Genomic DNA, 17922 nt, shown 5'->3' on the forward strand with positions numbered 1-17922 from the left:
CTGCACATCCCGGAGAGGCAAAGTTTCAGCTTGTGACGAAGAAGGACGTCTTTCCCTAGCAATACCTTCATTCGATGGGGAGATTCAACGATACCACATTGCCCGACATAAGCGCATTCCCCAGTAAACTAACAGGCACTGCCATAGCGGATGCGGAGTATGAGCACACTGTGAATATTTGAAGTTTTGCTGCAGTTCTGTATCACTAATTTACGCAAATATGTAATGTTATACGTGAATATCGACGTCCACCTGTTCGCGAACATTTTCGAGAAATTGCGGAGTGTATGACTGGGCACTTACTCTCTGGATCCTACCTTCTATATTACCATGCCTAGGCTTTCGTGGGACACGATGCTAATGAAGATGTATATCAACATCGAAGTGCTGACCGATGTCGACATGCTGCTCTTCTTCGAAACAAGGATTCGCGGGTGCTTTGCCCATGCTTGCACAGGTATGCCAAGGTAGATAACCCGTGAGTGAATGAGGAGGAGTACAGGTCGCCGGACGATTTAAGTTACGTCCATTATCTGGATGTACGCAACAGAAGGCTCTCGCGACAAGTGACATTGTGACACCTGCTGCCTCCAATACATGATCATCTCAAATGTGTTGTTTACACTTATAGTGTATAACATCAAAAGATTTAAGTGCCAAGATGAAATGAACTTTCATTTTAGTTTATGTGTGAAAACGTAATTTACTGTATGAAAACGTAAAAAAAAAAGAAATTATATCCATAATGTTCATGTTTCGTCAGATGAAACTATGTGGTTCCAGAGAGATATCAAGTCTTAAATACCTATGATGTATATACGCAGACTGAAGCGATGAATGGGGATTTGTACACAAACGGGAATCCGAAGCTAGTCTGACACTCAGTGGGCAGATGCGCTAACCACTACACCACCCTGGCACAGTGGCTCTGCACGGGCTGCCCTGGTATGCCTCCTTCGTCAATCCAAATATTCCCATTCACGGCCCAGCCCACTTGGTATTCCCCCTAAACTCTGAAACGTCCCCTTACTTAGAACAATTATACATGACTGTGCTTAAACTGACACACAATATTTTTAGCGCAACGCAATCTGACTTTCAATAATCCCTACAAAAGAATGGCCCTGACTAACATTAACCTATACCGTTCACAAATCACTTACCTCACAAAAATCTTCGTTACTCGAACTACTGCAATACAGCGAGCGCCACTACTGCCAGCTAAATAAAAGATTCAACTACAGAAGGCACTAACTACTGATAGGCATAGTTAGCAAATGAAAGATTTTAATAGAGAACAAACAATGTATTTACCTTAATAGTGTTGAAAAATCATAATATACATAGCAGTTCATGACATCCAGTCTTACAAATTTCAAAACTCCGCCATCTCTCTCCCCACATCCACCACTGCTGGCGGCTCACCTCCAACTGCGCAACGCTACGCGCTGTTAACATCCAGCTGCCCAACACTACAATGGCGAGTATTACAACAATGCCAACCAGCCACTGACTGCACACAGCACAGCCAGTGATTTTCATACAGAGCGCTACGTAACGTTGCCAATAAGAAAACCTAAACAGCCTACTTACAACTCGAAGAGCATTGCAGTGTCGTCAGGAAAATATACTACCCTGTTAGGTATCTATTTGCAATTGGGCGCTATATCCATGGATAGTGAAGAGTAAGCTGGTTTTCTGTACAGCATTCCATGCATGTCGTGAACTACCGATATTTATGGTAATTAGTCTAACTTTCATTTTCGCATTTAGTCCCTACATTACAAAATGTAAATCATTAAAATTATTACACTATGAAGGCGGCACCCAGCAAACGTGAAACGACATGCTTCTACACATCTGCACTATGTAGGTAGGAGCAACACCACCAACAATCTGTATATAATGAAAGAATATGCAGCGCGTCCCATATTTTTAATTGCATTTCGATACTGATTATTTGTGAGAAGATCTTATTATGCCTCGTGTAAATAGGAGAAACGTCTACGGTCGCATGTTGGAATTCGACAAAAGCAAGATCGTAACCTATCGAGACAGTGGTTTACCACTTCACGATTTTTTTGCTTGGGTTAATCATAATGCTCGACTGTGATACAAAATACGGAACTGATGGATTTAGTAAAGCCTTATTCACTGGAATGCACAAGCTCAGCGACCCAGTTTGTCTGGAGTATAGTCCTATTATTGGCTCAGCAGTGCAGCCACATCACACACCTTGAGTCCGGAAATGGCTTCGTTTGCGGCAATACCAATGTTGCACAGCAGAAAACTATATTTCTTACAGCCAGAAAAACTTCAAGTTTGTTCCCTGGCAACGCCAGAGGGAGAGAAGAACAGGTCAGTAGCCATGAACTTTTTCCTCAAGGAACAATCGCTGATAGACAGCAAGCACGTAATCTATAGCGACATCCTGAATGGGCTGAGCAACCAACGAAGCAATGTAGCACAATGGCAACATGACGACAGAGGGATATCATCATAATGGTGACCACACAAACTGTCACCATGAAGCTTAGGTTGGACACAAGAGTAAATATTCAGTGTCTGAAAGACGAAGTTGTGAGATACCGAAGTGATCAAGACAGCAGACCAAACGAGAAAACCAAAACTAGCTGTGTCGTTTCTGTATCACCATAGCAGACTGCACAAGCTCGTCTTGTTTAAACACTGCTTTTGTTCTGTGGATTTTATTCAGTTTTCCGCAGTCCTATCGAGAATGAGCTCGTTTGCCAGTCGAACCTCTGCTTTTTTGCCAGTCGAACCTCTGCCCATCTAGTCGCCATCGATCTTCTATGGAGCAGCAAATTCTGTCTGGAGACAGTCGCTGTGAGTTGCAGCGCCAACTACTGAGTCGAGATTGGTGAGAAACCATAGCTCTGACAGTCCAGCAGGCTTTCTAGAAACCTAACCAGCAGGGCCTGTGAGCAGCTTGTAATCCGCCATCGTGTGGGCGAGCCACTGCTGCTGTCCGCCTCCATTCCTGTGACAGACTTCGATGGTGCCAGACTCTTCCTGTTGATGAGAGGCCGCAACACTTCTCTGCCCGACTTCAAGTACTCCGAGCAGAACTGATACATGCCTGCCCTATGGGCAGTCTACGACAGGGTCGTTGCTACCCCTGCCGTCGTCTCTCGGATGCTGTGTGCAGCCTCACTTGGCGCGGACTCTGCTGACTACTAACTGAGGCGAGGTGACCGGTCTCGTGACATCGCAGCTACTGAGTCGACACGCCATCGTCTACATGACGATTTCTGGCCGGCTTATTCCATGGCAGGACGCTAGCACCAGCCTTCCCCTCACGGTCTGGCTGAACGTCGAAGCACCATCATCAGTTTTTTGTAGGCAAAAACCGTTTATTATTGAAATAATGTTTCACTAACACATCTAGTCTTCAGCCTGGCATCTACCCTCTGAGTCGATGAACCCACGTATCTTGTTATTGGGCGGGGGGGGGGGGGGGGGCGGTTCATTGCGGGTCAAGCTCCTACCCCCAGGACGCTACACAAATATTCACATGGACAGTGCAATAACATTTGGAGCCCCGAGCCCTGATGACTGTTAGCAAAGCAACAGCTATTGTGGTTTCCCGTGACGATGGAGAGAGTGTTGCACTGATAATTGTCCATCCAACTATAACACTGGCCAGACGAATGCCACTACGTCGTATTTGTACTTACAACAACACCATGGGAATATCCATGTATGAAGTCTGCAAGGAGAATGATTGCTGCCATGTTGCATTAGTCACTTGGCATGGTAGTGTAGGACGCCAATGGGTACACAGAACGAACATGTTTCTTTCATATATCCCGTAATTTCTTACGCAGTTTTTTTGTTCCTCACGTGTGGAGTCCTGTGGCGTCTATGCTCTATATTCGAGGTCCCCCTCACGGAACCTTTCAACAAGATAACACAAGACTGTACGTTTTTGGGTATGTCCTGATCTACCTCGACACATTGGGAATTGGGTTGATGACCAGGTCAGCTCATCCTCCAGATCTCTATCTCTCACAGATTGAAAGATAAATTGTCAGATGTTGCCGATAGACTGCCATTTCACCACTCTCCAGCAACCACGATTCATAAATTCTGGCATAGAGCTGAAGCAGCATGGAAACACGTATCTGTAACTGTCATACAACCTACACTCCTGGAAATGGAAAAAAGAACACATTGACACCGGTGTTTCAGACCCACCATACTTGCTCCGGACACTGCGAGAGGGCTGTACAAGCAATGATCACACGCACGGCACAGCGGACACACCAGGAACCGCGGTGTCGGCCGTCGAATGGCGCTAGCTGCGCAGCATTTGTGCACCGCCGCCGTCAGTGTCAGCCAGTTTGCCGTGGCATACGGAGCTCCATCGCAGTCTTTAACACTGGTAGCATGCCGCGACAGCGTGGACGTGAACCGTATGTGCAGTTGGACTTTGAGCGAGGGCGTATAGTGGGCATGCGGGAGGCCGGGTGGACGTACCGCCGAATTGCTCAACACGTGGGGCGTGAGGTCTCCACAGTACATCGATGTTGTCGCCAGTGGTCGGCGGAAGGTGCACGTGCCCGTCGACCTGGGACCGGACCGCAGCGACTCACGGATGCACGCCAAGACCGTAGGATCCTACGCAGTGCCGTAGGGGACCGCACCGCCACTTCCCAGCAAATTAGGGACACTGTTGCTCCTGGGGTATCGGCGAGGACCATTCGCAACCGTCTCCATGAAGCTGGGCTACGGTCCCGCACACCGTTAGGCCGTCTTCCGCTCACGCCCCAACATCGTGCAGCCCGCCTCCAGTGGTGTCGCGACAGGCGTGAATGGAGGGACGAATGGAGACGTGTCGTCTCCAGCGATGAGAGTCGCTTCTGCCTTGGTGCCAATGATGGTCGTATGCGTGTTTGGCGCCGTGCAGGTGAGCGCCACAATCAGGACTTCATACGACCGAGGCACACAGGGCCAACACCCGGCATCATGGTGTGGGGAGCGATCTTCTACACTGGCCGTACACCACTGGTGATCGTCGAGGGGATACTGAATAGTGCACGGTACATCCAAACCGTCATCGAACCCATCGTTCTACCATTCATAGACCGGCAAGGGGACTTGCTGTTCCAACAGGACAATGCACGTCCGCATGTATCCCATGCCACCCAACGTCTTCTAGAAGGTGTAAGTCAACTACCCTGGCCAGCAAGATCTCCGGATCTGTCCCCCATTGAGCATGTTTGGGACTGGATGAAGCGTCGTCTCACGCGGTCTGCACGTCCAGCACGAACGCTGGTCCAACTGAGGCGCCAGGTGGAAATGGCATGGCAAGCCGTTCCACAGGACTACATCCAGCATCTCTACGATCGTCTCCATGGGAGAATAGCAGCCTGCATTGCTGCGAGAGGTGGATATACACTGTACTAGTGCCGACATTGTGCATGCTCTGTTGCCTGTGTCTATGTGCCTGTGATTCTGTCAGCGCGATCGTGTGATGTATCTGACCCCAGGAATGTGTCAATAATGTTTCCCCTTCCTGGGACAATGAATTCACGGTGTTCTTATTTCAATTTCCAGGAGTGTAATTTCAGCTATGTGTCTCAAAGGCGGCAGCTATGTATACTGAATTTTGCATCCTGTACATCGTCCCAATTCATCTATAAATTTAATCGTCTATTCTTCCTACTACACTGTGTACCCACACGTCCAGAAGTTCTCTGCTCATCTCACGGCAAGCTAAGTTACTTTCTGCTAATTATTAATTGGTGTAGAGGAATTGTTTGTAGTGTAACTTGTATTGTTTGTATTTGTGTTGTTCGTTTGTAGTGTAATTTGTATTGTTTTATCCGTCGTCATGTGTGACAAATGTCGTAGGGGGTTGGTGTTTCACTGGGGAGGTTGTAGCGGGGAACATGTTATAGTGCCAGATGAGGCTCGCCAATGGAGTTGTAGATTATGTAGCCGTGACAAGAAAATCGTGGAACAGGAAAAAAGATTTGTGCCCTTCAGGCTGAACTAGAAATGGTGAACTTTGAATTAGGCAGGTTGAAGGAGGAAAGAGACAGTGGGAGCTGGGAACGGGTAACAAGTCGGAGTCAGAAGGAGAAAACCTCAGAAATCACTTTTCAGATTCCAGTGAGCAATCCGTTTGACTTGTTACCTGAAGGAGAAGAGTCTCAAACAGTTTTTGAGCATAGTAGAGTGCAGCGGACTAGTAGTAACAATTGTAATGCTAGGTCTGGAGTAAAGTCAAGCAGAAAGAAAAGAGTCCTGCTGTTAGGTAGCAGTCACGGGAGAGGTTTAGGCCAGTTGCTACAGGATAGGCCAGGAGTCGAGTACCAGATCACAAGGATTGCAAAACCTAGTGCTAAGGTTAGCCAGGTTACAGAAAACCTAGGGGCCTTGTGCAAAGATTTTGATGGCGAGGACCATGTTCTTATAATAGGAGAAGCAGGAAACAGTGTGGCTAGCAATTCGGACTGTAGGCAGAAACTAAATCTCATATCTGTGCTCTACCTGTTGATGCAATTGGGAGGTGGGGTTACACTACTCATGGACTGCACCTGAATAGAAGGGGGAAGGATAGATTAGTTGATCTTCTTGCAGAAAATGTATGGGGGCCACATGCACACAAGACAAAATACCTGTGATTACTGGAATCAGAGGAACCATTTTTTAGGTTAGAGTCAGGTTACAGACAAAGAGTATTGAAAGAGAATAAAACAGAGCACTGCCATAATGTCTGTAGCAGTATCGAAAGAAATAAAGTTTGTGTGCTTCATCAGAGCATTAGAGGACTGACAAATGAGATAGATGAGCTTCTTGTATGCCTAGAAAATGGGATAAATTCTGAAGGTATAGATGTTTTGTGTCTCTCTGAACACCATGTAACCGCTGGGATGGATAAGTTAAATTTAAGGGATTACAGATTAGCACCTTATTCATGTAGAGTCAACATGGAAAAGGAGGAGTTGCTATATATACAAAAACTGGACACAGAGTCAAAAATATTGAAACAAATAGTTTTTGTGTAGATCAGATCCTTGAAGCATGTGCTTGTGAGTTGCTACTGCAATATACTTCTATAGTAATTGTAACGATCTACAGGTCCCCTCAAGGTAACTTTCAGCTATTCATGAAAAATCTTGTGGCATTATTGAGCTACCTGTAAGACAAAATGAAGTAGTTAGTTGTTTGTGGTGATTTTAATGTAGTTTTCTTAAAAGATACGGATAGGAAAAATGAGCTAGACTCTTTGTTTGGTTGTTTCAATCTAGTATCTCTTGTAAATTTTCCAACTCGTGTGCAGCAGGATAGTAGCTCACTTATCGATAATATTTTCATAGACAGTGCTCAGGCAGAAACAATTAATGTGTACCCAGTTGTTAATGGGCTATCTGATCACGATGCACAGTTAATGGAAATAGCACATATATTACCATACAAGATTCAGGCAGGTTAATAGAAGGAAGGGAGGCTTATTAATGCGAACAGGATACAGAGCTTCAAGTGCAGCCTAGAAGAGGTAGAATAGGATGAAGTATACACAGAAAATGATGCTGATGCCAAATTCAGTTTATTCCACCGCAAATTTCTCTCAATATTTGAGAGTTGCTTTCCTGAAACTTTATCCAAAAAAGCCATTACAAAGTCAAGTAAAGCATGGATTACTAAGGGAATTAAGATATCGTGTAAGAGGAAGAGGGAAATATAAGGACAGGCCAGAATAAGTCAGAATCCGACGTTAATTGCTTACTACAAAAGATACTGTAATGTTTTAAGGAAAGTCATTAAGAAGTCGAGAAGCTTATGTGTTCTGACATAAATTAATAATGTGGATAATAAGATTAAAAATACATGGATTACTGTCAAACGGGACACGGGGCAGCCTGACAGTGCACCATAGTAATAAAGCTAAATGATGATGTTGTGAGTGATAATTCACAAGTTTCAAGTATTTTTAACAGTCGCTTTCTGAATGTAGCAGCAATAATAGGGTTCAGTTGAAGAAGCAAAAAAGTACGTTAAAAATGTCATTCCCCAGGACTTTAGGCCTTTCGAAATAGCACCAACGTCCCTCACTGAAACTAAGGGAATTATAAATGTACTGAAAAACAAGTGCTCATGTGGTGTTGATGGATTCTCTAACAGAATTTTGAGGTGTTGTTATAATCGCTACTCCTGGTAATAAACAGATCAGCCTCCTAACGTACTTTGCATATTTCCACTCAATAATATCTTATAGAATAGTTTTCTGGGGTAACTCACCACTTAGACATAAAGTATTGATTGCACAAAAGAGATCAGTGAGAATAATTAGTGGTGTTAACCCAAGGACGTCATGTAGGCACCTTTTCAAGGAGTTAGGTATTTTAACTGCACCATCATAGTACATATATTCGCTAATGAAATTCGTTACAAATAATCCATCTCAATTCGCGAAGAACATTGATGTTCATACGTACAACACTAGAGGGAAAAATGATCTTTCCTATCCGTTATTGAAGCTGTCAGTTGCTCAAAAACGAGTACATTATTAGGCAACAAAAATCTTTGATCATTTGCCCAACAACATAACGTGTGTGGCAGGTAGCAGATCAGGTTTTAAATCTAGCTTAAATCGTTTCTTTTGGACAACTCCTCCTACTCTATGGACGAGTTTCTGTTTCAGAAATGGTAAAAAAAAGTACTTCTAAATGTAGTTCCATGTGTAGAACTAAAAATTTCAGTAATATTGATATTAGCACTGTTTATGTGTAGATATATCTTGTAATCTGACTCGTTCTACATCATATCGATAATATAATCGAGAAAATGATCTACGGAACATGGCATAACTAAAACTAAACTAAACTAAAACTAAACACAAATTCATCATTTACTATCTTTCGTTGTGGAGCACTTGTAATGGTTAACAGTGAAGATCAAGTTAACGAGTCATATATTATCCTCTCTGTTCTTTCGTGAACCCATTACTTGGCTCATCCACATGTCGTCTGAAGATGGAAAATGACACTCATATTATCGACGCAAGACTACTCTTTTGTCACACACGTCTAACGACACACAAGGCAACAGACGGTTTATTGATGTCCGTGTTGCACACAGAACTCACTTCACTATTGGAGTGTACATATGACTTCCTGTCATTGCGTGATAATGCTCTGATTGCACAGCTCTGCTTCTTAATTTTCCTTTGATTGTTCATGATGAACTTCTGCCATATCGTGTGCCTAGGATTCTCTCTAGATGATATTATGGACATTCAATTACCCAACACAAATATTAAGACAACTTCCACAAAACAATATTTTATTTGTCAGCAATTTTGAAGGACAGTTGTTTCCCCACCGCAGTTTTTCTGTATATCCGTTATAGTTTCGTTATAGCTAGGTAACCCCTTAACAATTTGTGCAGTTCTTATTGTTTTCTCCTATCTCTTGACTGTTAATTCTCTTTGGTAATGTGTTCCGGCGTATGGACAAGCGCTGGCACGAAAATGAGGACCACAAGAGCAGAGAAGGCAGTGAGACCACGCAAGCCAACAGCCCTCTGACTAGGACCGCACCACGACAGGGGCGGCCTCTACAAGAAGAGAATATAAGCGCCGTTCCTGGCAGCCTCTGCCTCACAGTATTCGCGCAGTGCTAGACCCGGCTTAGCAAAGAGCACTGCGATAGCCGTTATTAGTGATCCATATCAATTGCTTATATGAACATTGTCTGAGACGAAAGTCCTTGACTGTTGGCATGTCGCCCATCGCTTTGCGACACCGTTATAAATTCAAAGTTAAGTATTGTCAATCTTCTTCACTGTAATAAAAACTATTAATGTGATTTGCTGGAATTGTTAAATAGCTATCCGAAACGCAGCATCCTTTAGGTACCCTATGAGAGACGAGAGGGCAGGACCCCACATAATGGTTTCAAATGGATAAATAATAATCGAGAATGCTTGGTCGAGAGCAGCATATGCATATTCCATCGCAGATCAGTGACATGTTTTAGATATTTTTCCAATGAAACTTACATCGCATCTGTTATTCTGTTTACTACGATCTTGCAGATAACCTCTTTAACAAGCTACACACTTTGTTTGCAAATTCCTAATAACCTACAAACACCCGGAAACAAAACTGAGTTTGAATAAGTCTCCATAATTAAAACTAAATATTGATTCTATACGTCTGACGTTAGATGAGAACATCGGTATCATTCCTATAATTCTAAGCATTGTGAAACGCCATGGGTTGTGGTACATTGAGAGCTCTGATCACTCGACGCTTGACTTATTATGTTTCATCCTGACGACGCGTTCTGTTTCATAGCGGTGTTGTAGTTTGGAAACATGTAGAATAAGTTGTATTGTACAATATATTATCGCACTATCTAAATGTGTTAAAATCGAATATGTTTCATTGTTCATTGTTACACATATTCATGTAAAAAGTGTGGGAACGTACAAATGTATTTAAATTAGTAGATTGTAACACGTTACTACGATATGTCACACAAAAAATACCTCTATAATATCTGTCAGCGTAAGAGACAAACTCAGAGATTAAACAAATTTCTTATTATTATTACTATGTACAGTTCACAGGATACGAATATTCTGTTATCCACTCAGTAAAGACGTTGGGTTAGATGTAAGAGAGTGCATGAAAGCCCTGATGTTACCATGTGAAATAAATGCAGAAATAATTAAAGGTTTATCTAGGTCGTCCGCCTTAAATTATTGTAGATTCTTACAAGTGCTATCGGAAGTCGAAGGAGGAGAGGAATACTCGAGCTACACATTAAAATCATTTCCAAAACTCGTACTTCCACTTACCACATCGCCGAAAAGCGGTAAATTTCCGATGCTTTGCGGCAATCACGTTTGCCAGGCAAATATACGTGAAACGCCAATTAACGGCGTATGTTGTCCACTCACACAGTTCGCTGTTGCAAAGGGTGACAAGATAGCCGGTACGGAACACTCTTTGGGGAAGAAACCTAATTTGCTTTGGGAAGAGCTGAACAAAGAACCACGAGTGTCACAGAAGGCCGGTTTGTGAACACATTCTCTATCCTTTCACAGCGGGATTAGTGGCGAACGGGAAAGTGCTAACAATATTTGTTCTCTTTTGATGTCCGTCGGCAGAATCAAAGCAATTAAAGAGAAGAACAGACAGTGGACGTTACACTGAAAATACGGGCTTTTACTAGGAACTGCAATGTAGTTTTCTGGTACTGGTTCTCAGTTTCTCTTCTCGCAGTTCTGTTACGCGACTGAAAATTTGTCATTCCGCAAGAAAGTGGTGGAATTATGTTTTGTAGCCATTTAGTGGTTAACAAGCACGTCTGACGGGAGATTAAGAAAAGTGAAAAGTTTTGGATTTCAAAATACTTAGCGGTGACAAAATGTCTGATAAGGAGAACATCCGCAAATAAGGAACATACAAGGGGTATTAGGAAAGTAAGCTTCGATTGATCGCGAAATGGAAACCACTATGATAATCAGAAATATTTTATATGCAACAGTTAGCTACAGCTTTCAGCCGCTGCTGTACATAACCACCACTCCCACTTAGACATTTGTCGTAGCGCTGTACCAACTTTCCAATGCCTTCGTCATAGAAGGCAGCCGCCTGTGCTTCCCGTCAATTCTGTACGCTCATCTATAGCTTGTTGTCTGTGCATAAATGTTGTCTTCATAGTCAGTAGTCAATGTAAGCAGAGATGAAACACAGAGGGAGCCAATTACCGGCTGTAGTGCTGGTGATCAAACACTTCCCATCGAAAACGCTGCAGGGGCATTTTCATTGCCCCTGCAGATTGCGACCGAGAATTGTCACGAAGTAGGAACCGTATGACAGTTGTGTAATGTGGGCTGCATAACATCAGGCGGAATCTCTCACCACGACCTCATACTTGGCGGGAGACACTATTTCCTACGTATCTTTATGTGCTCACGATGCGCTCAGAACTGAAAAGAGGGAAATGATACAACCGACAGGCATAACAGAGACACTGTTGAACACATATGTGCAAAGCTTTATTAGATTTCCACAGCGGTTTCCATTTCTTGAGCGATCGGAACTTACTTTCCGAATATCCCTCGTATTAATGAAATAAAAACTGTGTGTATCATGTCACACTCTTAGAAAAACTCAGGTTTTACGGAATTGAAGGCTATGCGCAAAGCTGATCTGAATCATACTTAATGGACAGAAAGCAAAATGTTGTGCTGAATAGCACAAATAATGTTGGGAGGGTGGTAAGTAACTTGTATTTTTACTGTACGACCTGTTTAGGAAGCTTAAAGGTTCATCGTCATGTGGCGCCAACTGCGAACATGAGGAGGAGGAATTAGCTCACTAGAACCATTGGGCTGACATCCGAAAAGCAGGATAAAGGGGTGAGAAGTGGTATTACATAATTAAAGAGTCATAAATGTTTGCTGGCAGGTCAGTTGGTCACGAGGGAGACTGAGACATAGACGCTAAGCTATCGGGAGGGATACGAGTAAAAACAGAAAACAACAATAAATAAGTAATCTCATTGAGCCAATGGCCTTGCCGCAGTGGTAACACAGGTTCCCCTCAGATCACCGCAGTTAAGTGGTGTCGGGATGCTCTAGCACATGGGTGGGTGACGATCCGGTCTGCTGAGCCATGTTGGCAAGCGGGGTGCACTCAGCCCTTGTGAAACAAACTGAGGAGCTACTTGATTGAGAAGTAGCGGCTCCGGTCGCGGAAAGTGACATACGGCCGGGAGAGCGGTGTTCTGAACACATGCCACTCCATATCCACATCGAGTGACGCCTGTGGGCTAAAGATGACACGGCGACCGGTTGGTGCCGTTGGGCCTTCCAAGGCCTGTTCGGACGGAGTTTAGTTTTACTCTCAGTCAACCGTAGCTACAAAAACTGAGACGCCCGCCACGACAGTCGACAAGGAACTGACTATGGCAGCCTGCCGGCAAACCAGCTGGAAGAAGGGGTTAATATAGGAAGCAACGAGATGGGGGAAGTAGGACATAGCCCAAAACTGGCATAAAACAGGACTGTCTGGCCTTTCTTCTTCCTGCTAACATGTGTGTGGCTCACAAGGAAGGAGACGACATCTACATCTACATAGATATTCAGCAATCCGCCGTACGGTGCGTGGCGGAGGGTACCCTGTACCACTACTACCCATTTCCTTTCCTGTTCAACTCGCAAGTAGAGCGAGAGAGTAACGACTGTCTATATGCCTCCATATGAGCCCTAATTTATCGTATCTTATCTTCGTGGTCCTTACGCGCAGTATACGTTGGCAGTAGCAGAATCGTTCGGTAGTCAGCTCTAAATACCAGTTCCGCAAATTTTCTCAATAGTATTTCTCGGAAAGAACGTCGCTTCCCTCCAGGGATTCCCATTTGAGTTCCCGAAGCATTTCCGTAATACTTTTCCTTTTTTCGAACCTACCGATAACAAATCTAGCATCCCACCTACGAACTGCTTCGATGTCTTCCTTCAATCCGACCTAATACGGGTCCCAAACGCTCGAGTAGTATTCAATAAAAGGTCGTACCAGAGTCCTATATGCGGTCTCCTTTACAGGTAAACCTCTCTTTCATAAAATTCTCCCAATAAACGGAAATCGACCATTCGCCTTCCCTTGTACAGTTCTCAAATGTTCGTTCCATCTCATATCGCTTTGCAACGTTACGCCCAGATATTTAAACGACTTGACTATGTCAAGCAAGACACCAGTAATGCTGTACCCGAAAGTTACAGGTTTGATCTTAGTACTTGAGCCAGCTTATTTGCAAGTACCTCTCCTTCGCGTTCTTATCTTTGCCTGTGCCGCCAACGAAGTCCTGGCTCCCTTATCTTTGCCGGAGGAGTTAAATGGAAGCTCTCGCCAAGGACGTGGACAGTTGGCGTTTCAATGCTAACAGAGCGTGTGTTTCGTTCTGTTGGCAGGGGTGGGGTAGTAGAATTGTCTTCCCTTTCCTTTTCTTAATCACTCGTTTATTTTGGATTTGTGATTGTAATATTGTTATTGTAAGTTCTCACTTAACATTTTGTTTTCTTCTCGGGCGCCTGTCGTCCGATATGGCTTGCGTCGGGTACAGCAGGTGGCAATAAAGCAGCGGACGACCGTAGACAACCGTGTCCGGAATTGGCAGCAGGCAACCCAAGGCAGCAACAAGCCTTCTCACAGGCGACAGGAAAGGCTCTCCACCAAGCTGCCCCAGACACGTCGTCGGTTCCCGCTCCACTACGTTAGAGAGCATGTTAAAAAACGGCGTTATTAGACCATCAACCTCTGCTTATGCTTCCCCCATTTTCCTTGTCCCTAAGGCTAATGGCAAGGATTTTCGACCAGTGGTACACTACCGTGTGTTAAATAAAAAGTTTATTCTGGAAACTGTACTTCTACCAGATATTCACAACTGTCTCGGCCTTCAGGTGGTCTACTGTTCTAGATCTGAACCAGGCTTATTTTCAAATTCATCTGAGTGAAGAGTCTAAGCGGGTCACTGCGTTTTGTGCTGATAGGAATCTCTATGAGTTCAACAGAGTTCCTTTTGGTTTGGCCACTGGTGCCGCAGTGTTGCGCGCTTGTTAGACCACGTTTTCGAAGACCTGAAGTTTAAATTCGTGTAGGATTGTTTGGACGACATGGTCGTATATAGTCGAACCTTCGAGGACCACCTCCTCCATCTTAGGCAGGTGCTCGATAGGTTTCGTGCTGCTGGATTAACTGTCAAACCAACTAAGATTAATCTGGTTAAGCAGCAAGTCTCATTCTTGGGTCATCTTATTTCTGGGGACGGAGTCACAATCGACCAAGAGTGCACAAGTGCCCTCAAGAAGTACCAGAGAAACAAAAATGAGGTGGCACGTTTTATCAGCATGGCCAGTTATTTTCGAAGATTCATGCCCTATTTCGCGCATTTGGCCGGTCCTCTGAATGATCTACGTAGGAAGGGACAGGACTTTAATTGGGGAGATAATCATCAGGCTGCATCTGAAGCGATTAAGACTGCTACCTTCAACCTCCCGGTGTTGGGAGTTCCGGATTTCGAAAAGCGCATTATTGTCCAGACGGACGTGTCTAATGCAGGAATTGCAGCTGTACTACTTCAGGAAGATCAGGGCGTTAAACGGCCGTTGGTGTACGCTTCAAGGAGGCTCAGTAGGACAGAGCTAAATTATGAATGTGAAGCACTTGCCGTACTCTTTGCGTTAGAAAAATTCAGGTTCTACTAAGAGCATAGAGAGTTTGACCTGGAGACCGATAATCAGGCCTTAAGTTGGATCATGGCTCGTCCTCGCAAAACAGGGAGAATCGCTAAGTGGGCAGTCCACATTTGTGCCTTTCCATTCAAAGTGCACCACATCAAAGGAACGGATAATCAGGTGGCAGACGCACTTAGTCGAATGTTTGGTGAAGATTGCAATTCTCAATTGAGTGAAAAACCTGAGTCGCATTGTCGTTTAGCTAACAGTGTTCTCACGGATATTACTGAGATCTTCGCCAATCTTCGCACTAAGCAGGATCATGATCCGCATTGGGGTCCCCTTAAGGAAAGACTTACGACCGGAGAAGAGTTACCTGGTTATTCTTTGAGAAAAGGTGTCTTTGTAAGGAGGTTCGGAAGCCCGGCGAGTTTAGGATATGCTTACCCCTAGATTTGATTGATCCGGTTTTTAGATATTCCCATCATTCGGTGTTAGGAGGGCACCTCGTACTTAACCAGACCTTGGCCAAGGTGAGGTCACATGTTGTCTGGGCGTCGCTAACCGCGATGTGCGTCGTCTGGTTGGTGAATGTGAGGAATGCAAGAGATGTAAGGGTGGTTTGAACACCTCCTTGGGATTATTGCAGTCTCGTCTAGAGCAGCGACACATGGACAAGTGTTTGTAGATTTTGTGGGTCCCTTGCCCCCAACAAAAGGAGGGCACGGTTACGTTTTTGTGGCGGTCGTCTGGTTTCTTCCGAGTAGCAGGATTACGGGGAGGATAACCATCCCTGACCTGACGGCTATATTCTCAGGGTTTGGTCCACCTAAACAGTTGGTTAGTGACAATGCTCCTGCCTTTGTGTCCTGGGAATTTATGCATTATTGTTTTCGTAATGGCATTCACCATTTGACCACCACGCCTTATTATCCGCAAGCTTCACTTGCGGAAAGGGTTAATCGTAATCTGAAGGCGGCCCTAATCATTTATCATGCTAATTCCTCGCGTCGCTGGGATACCACCCTTCCTTGGTTGAACTCCACCTTCAATATGGCCCAGCACGAAGCTTCACAGTTAATGTTAGCCTATTCGATTAATTCGCCCCTTTCCAACCTTTGGGGGATTAATGGCCTATTACCCGTCTCTATTACACCGAATACTCTTGGTGAGAACAGGCGGCGGGCCGGTACAACATTCAAGTAGCCCACCAGCGACAATCTAGACGTTATAACCTGGCTAGGTGGCCTTTTAATGTTAAGCTAGGCGACAGGCTGTTTGTGAAACACTTTGGAGGTCGGAACCTTGACAAGTTGCCTCGGGTAAATTGGTAAACCACTATCTGGGACCATATGTTATCACCAAGGTGTTGGGCCCGGTAAATCTGTTAGTTAAGGAAGTGGCTACCGGGAAGGTGTCTCGGATCCATGTAAGTCGGGTGAAGCCAGCTAAGTCGCCTTCTCTCTTTGGCTCTTTCCTGTCCCGTTGGTCAGGCTTTAGCGCAGAAGGTTGAGCCCTGGCGCTTTGCTGGCGCGCCAGCATATTTGCAAGTACCTCGCGCTCTTATCTTTGCCTGTGGCGCGTACTGAGTCTTGGCTCCCTTATCTCTGCCGGAGGAGTTAACTGGAGGCTCTCGCCAAGAACGTGGTCAATTGGCGTTAGATGTTACCTGAGGCCGCAGTGCCCTTGTAGTGGAGCGGTAACCGACCACGTGTGTGGCGCAGCTTGGTGGAGAGCCTTTCCTGTCGCCTGTGAGGATGCTTGTTGCTGCCTTGGGTTGCGTGCTGCTAGTTTCGGACACGGCTGTCTGCGGTCGCCCGCTGCCTTATTGCCGCCTGCTGTACAGGGCGCAAGCCATATCGGACGTCCAGCGAAAAGTTAAGTCAGATTGTACTTTGGGCATGTGTGTGAAGGTGTTGAGGGCTGCTACCTGACTTCTGGTAACCGCATGGGTGTTACCATGGAAGTAACGGTGTGTCTATGAAGAGTTCATGGTGTTTAAGACAGGTGTTAAATATTAATATAATGCACGAGCGTGCTTCTTCCAGCTCGTGGGAAATTGTTGTTTGATGTAATATGTAATCATTGCAAGGCCGTAATCTGTTTATCAAATATACTGCATTCGAGTATTTGGTAGCCTTAGGGCAGTGAGCCCCAGTAAAGCTTATAATGAAATTTTCAGAATTGTGCTCGTTACGGTTTTCACTGAACAGTGGGGCATAAGAGTTTACGTAATTTAATTGTGACTAAGATTGGAGTGCCCGCTGGCCTTGCTAGTAATTGTAAGTTTTTTTTTAAAAATATCTTAATAGCAGGCAATTCTCCTTAAGGTTATTGATAAGATTCTCGCTGTTGGTTCTACCTTGCCTGTGTAGTTCATTCGTAGTGGGGCAAAGGCAGTGTCACGTTTTATTAGCGAATAATTTAACCTGTTATTTAATATCTTTTGATGGTTTTTTACATTGTCCCTTCGCGCCTGTTCTGTGCGCTTGTTAAATGTTACAGCTGGCTGGCTGGTGTTTTGGCGTAAGCGCTACCTTTCCGCCCATGGGTACTGGGGCTGTGATATCCTGGGTAGCGGGAGGTGACTCCGGGTCGAAGCTCCAGAAGTGGGTCTTGTACGAACTTAGCTTCTCTGAGTTAAGTTATAGTTCTCCCTTCGAGCGACCTGGCTTCACTCCTCGCTAATTAATTCTGGCGCTA

Source organism: Schistocerca serialis, chromosome 3 (genome assembly GCF_023864345.2).
Source record: "Schistocerca serialis cubense isolate TAMUIC-IGC-003099 chromosome 3, iqSchSeri2.2, whole genome shotgun sequence".
In the NCBI taxonomy this organism is placed as follows: Eukaryota; Metazoa; Arthropoda; class Insecta; order Orthoptera; family Acrididae; genus Schistocerca; species Schistocerca serialis.